The sequence below is a fragment of the Pinus tabuliformis genome, chromosome 9, assembly GCF_031772625.1.
Source record: "Pinus tabuliformis cultivar Carrire ecotype Pingquan chromosome 9, CPIR1, whole genome shotgun sequence".
NCBI classification, from domain to species: Eukaryota; Viridiplantae; Streptophyta; class Pinopsida; order Pinales; family Pinaceae; genus Pinus; species Pinus tabuliformis.
The window spans coordinates 1,471,746,419-1,471,751,485 of NC_142307.1; the positions used below are offsets into that span (position 1 = coordinate 1,471,746,419).

Below are 5,067 nucleotides of genomic sequence, written 5' to 3' on the forward strand. Positions count from 1 at the left end.
ATGGTTATGATACATAAAATAACAAGGCCAAGATACTGGAAAATATGGAACATTTTATGTCAAAAATGTAGAAATGTCATGATGTTGGGAACTGAACCACTTTATAAAATCCAGGAAAATTTACCAAATAATTCAACAAACAATATTTATATATTAAAAGAACCAGTACCCCAAAATGAAACATTTCACAAAATTGAAGAAACATCAACTAACAATATATAAATGAAAGGTTATCATTTATGCACTCAATAGATTCCTTTTCAAAGTCATTAACTTACTCTGAAATGACAATTGTCACCAAATAAATTTGTTACCAAGAAAACTTGAAATAAGTTCCAGATAGGAGAAATAAGAATCTTACATCTGTTAAAATCGTCAAAATTGCAGTCCGAACATTTGTATTACGCAAAAATTTATCTAGCAGAGGCTGAAACCAATTCTTTAAAATTGAGAGCACTCCTTAGTCTAAGAATTCTTGTTGCAATTGCCTCCTACAACAACCATGCCAATAATGAAATAAAAGTTAAATGGCAATTACAGATAACAATTCAAATAGTACAACATTTTATTATATAGCAAATTATAGCAACATCATATTTTACTTGGAAAGAACCTTTGTAAGATCATTTAGCATTTTAACCATATTCCTAACCTAGACACACAACCTGAAGACTATGGAATTATGATCCAATATGCATGAGCCTTCCTCCTTGTGTATACATCTTACTTTTATGAACTACATATTGCATGCTTCATTATATATTTGACCAAAGCAAGAAGTAAACCACAAAATTACATGACTGACATCACAATCGAACATCATCAAAATGGGAAAAAGGCCATCCAAAAGCACTAGGAGCCAAAGATGAGAACCAACATGTCCCTTACACAAATTTTCTCTCTCAAAATTTCCCTATTTTTAAATATCCAATAATAGACTCACATGCATTCAGTGTCTACAACAACAGAATTCCTTTGCAATTCTTGGAGAACAAGCCGACACCATCTGCGTCTAGCTTCTTGGATATCTCAAAATAGAGTCAACAAAAAAGGAGGGAGGGAGCAATTTGTAATGACTAGGAATCATGGACAGTAAGGTCACACTGGCCAATGTCAACTGATCTAATTCCACACACAACAATAACATTGATACAAGATTTGAAGAAGGAATGTTGAGAAACTTACACCTTTCAACAATGAATGGGCTTCACTGGTCAAAAATGGTGGAAATTTAACTTTATCCTAGATGATTTTATTTTGTACCTTATGGTGGTTGTTACCAGTGAGGGGATGCTGCAAAATACACAAAATCTTATGCTTAGATGTGAATTAACCGATCAATGCATTGACACCTAAAATTCTTCGTATGTACAACTGCTTACTTTTCCAGTGATCATCTCATACAGTAGAATTCCAACACTCCACCAATCAACAACTTTATCATGGCCTTTAGCTTGAATAATTTCAGGTGCCATGTATTCTGGAGTCCCACACATACTATTGGATTGACCTGGCTCATCTACTTCCTTTGCTAGCCCAAAATCAGTCAACTTAACTTAAAATGTTTCCCAATGGGGATTAGCAATTGTGATAGTTTGAAATTGGAATAAGAATATCCAGCAAGAAGATTCCATGACTTTGAAATAACAAAGATATAACAAGAAAAAAGGCATAGGCATTTGATTTACATTTACCCTAGCTATCTTCCCCACTACCATGCATGAGAGAAGGAATAGAAGTCCCAATGTGATAATTTAGTCAGGACACATGCACTTACATGGCCTTCAGAGTCTAGAAGAATGTTCTCAGGTTTAAGATCCTGGTGCACGATCCCATTTTGATGCAGAAATGATTTCCGCAATGTAAACCCGAGCTAAATCCTCACTAGAAAACACAACATTTACATATTAGAGAAATGTTTAATAAACATCAAGCACATTTAGAGAAATAAATATCGAGGCCTGCAAAGCAGGACAATAGATGGTTGAAATATTAGAAGATACCTAAAGAGACTTTTCGTTGAAGCTGAAAGAGATGCCCACTATTTATAAAACCCAATACAAGATAAAGTTTATATTTAGTCTGAATACATAGAACAAATGAAGTGTAATCAGAAATGGTGATTTCTTGCAACATAATCAGATTCCAGTAGAGGTTTTGTTTGATTATTAAAATCACATATGCACATGAAACACACAATGTATGGAAGAGAACAATGAATGTAATTCATTAATAACATGCTGCAACAAGAGCATATCAGGCAGCCCAAGGTTAGACTACCGACATTTACACAAATACTAATCTTGTGAATTTCATATAATCGATCACCTTGAAACCACAAATACACGCTTTAACCAATGACCCCAAAGCTAGAATTTCTAACTAAACAATCCCAACCTACAACAATGGGTTTCAACATGGATGAACCCCAATCAGGCATGGATCCTACAACTCAATATACAGTCTGGCATATAAGTTAGAAAAACCTCACCCAAATAATTGCCTCATTCATACCTAATGCCGAGATATCCACTCTCAATGCCAAAAACTCAATATGCACACTCTGGACCTGAATCAAGCATAGACGGATAAAATGAAACAAATATCAGTCCTAAGTTTGAATTGACTCCAATTTTTTGTAGTCTTTCCAAATTAAGAATTTGAGCTGATGCAAATGCACTGTTGTGTTAGGTTAGATTGCATCAATGGAAGGTCTACAATTTGTTTTGTCATATTGGGGGTATAACATTATTTGGTTTGTTGTTGATATGAAGTATTTATAAGGTACTATTGATGTTTTTCCGGGCACAAACCACGTCTTTGGATTAAATATGGTGTGTTGGAACTCTTCACTAACTTTTACGTCAACAATATGGGTATTGAATTTCTGGTGTTGAGAGTGGAGATCTCAGCATTCCATAATGAATGTGACAAACACATTATATACAGTGTCATTTATAAACCCTATGACAGTTAGGTCACCTAACCACCTACCTCACCTTATAATCATTATAATTAATGATTGCATGGTCATTAATTAATAGTCTTCTATCTTTATGGCATACCAGTAATTTAAAATACATATGTTTGGAAATAATCTTGTCACCGAATTGGAACTGTACCTTGAAAGAGTGTAATTTTAGAAGAAGACTAAATTAATCCACTTCTAATCCTATTCATTCAACTTGAACAGATAGATAAGGAGAAACATTACTCAAATTTTATGAAAACAGGGATATGGCATAGTTACAAGAATATACTTTTAACAAGATGTAGGTCCTAAATTAGATATATCAGACTGGCATGTAGTATCAACAGAGGGAATTGGGGAAAAGACTGTGAAATGGACATACTGAAACATATGCTACAGTTACTAGTGGTGGCCCTATGTCATTGGAAAGAAGAAAGGACTATTAATGTACATATAAGAAAGAATGGAAAGTAGATTTTGCCTCTTGCAAGGACTACAAATCTAGTGTGGTACCCATTCATGTGGTTATAGAATGACTCACAGTGGTACCAATCTTTTTAGTTTAGAATTTTTGCTTGCTTCTACGTGTAGTCTATTCAAAGAAGACTTTATTTATTTTGTAGATTCCCTTTCTGGAAACTCGAATACAATGAATGTTTCATAGGAAATTTGAGAATATAGCAATTTCTTGCTGGTAGTTGTGATGATATTAATGAGAATATAGTACAAACATAATTGACAATAGCACAGGTATATTTGACTTGCAAAGTGTAGACCTAAAGTGCAAACTCCATAAGGGATCAAAACTATTGAGCCATACATGAGGAAGGGACACATTCTATAGATGTATGATGGAAGATGAGGGCACCAAAAGAGAACTAATATGTAGCTTTACAAAACCAAAATGGAATTTACAATTTAAATTGTAGAAAAAATAATCATAACCAAGATTTAGAGAGAAGGGAAATGGCACCTAGAAGGAGTATCTGAGATGAACAATAAAGGGATGCTCAATCCTTGTCATAATATCCCTTTCAACTTTTATGTATTCAGCATGATTCTTTTCCATAATTCTGTCTTTCCTCATAACTTTCATAGCATAAATCTCTAATGTTCCATTTCTTTTAACCTGGAACACCTTACCAAATGCACCTTGTCCAACCACCTTAAGCAGCTCAAAATCGCCAACTCCAATGTTTTGAGTAACCTTGAGTTGGCAGGACTTAGGGTCTTTTGAGCTTCCCGATGAGAAAAGAAAAAACATGTTTCCAAATCCTTTGTCAATACTCTCAGGTTTTTCCAATATATTTCCTTTCTCATCTTGCTCTTTTTTATTCAAAACAAGTTTTCTTAGCTTCCCTCCAATATTAAGTTCAGGAGATGGGCCAGATAATGAGTGAGACTACCTATTTATGGTTTGAGGATCATTAATGGAAGGAATTCCACCAAATTTCTCTGTTGAATCCACAACATGACCAAATATATCTGAAAATTCAATCTCCTCATATCCTAGTTGTCCATTGGATTCTTGAGAATCCAATTGAAGTCTTAAAATGAAAGACTTGCACTTGTGACCTCTGAGAGCACTAGGCACCCCTGTAGAAACCATTGTTATAGATACACCATAGAAGGAAGAACTATGAGAACAGACTTGAGCAAATGGGCACTGCCATACACCAATGCAAACTCAGGAATTCATGGGAAAAGGCAGGTCAATATCTAAAAATAGAACCTGCCCCTGTCTCCCCTGTTACAGGAAAGACCATATGCAATAGTGTAGCTTGGTACACTTCGACTTAAACCTGCATCACAACAAACCCAAGCAGTTTAGTTTTCAAATCATAGACTACAAAAGAACCACAGAAAGAGCATCATATGTTATATTTGAAATACAGGGAAGTTGTAAGAAACAAATATTTAATTGAAAACTGAGACTCCAAAACAGAGAAAGAACAAGGTTCTAAAACTTCAATTTAATGGTGAAATAAAAAGCATGGAAAAAGAACAGAAAGAACCCTCCTTAAATTGCAATGGATTATGCACAGAGAGCAGATTCAACAATACAAAACTTTTTTTGAACAATCATAAACAAACCT

General features: G+C 34.5%; 1 pseudogene; it reads right to left on the reverse strand.

Moving 5' to 3' along the window:
- Window positions 1-413: 413 nt before the first annotated feature.
- LOC149154168 (serine/threonine-protein kinase AtPK2/AtPK19-like) lies at window positions 414-4,235 on the reverse strand (annotated as a pseudogene).
- Window positions 4,236-5,067: the final 832 nt, after the last annotated feature.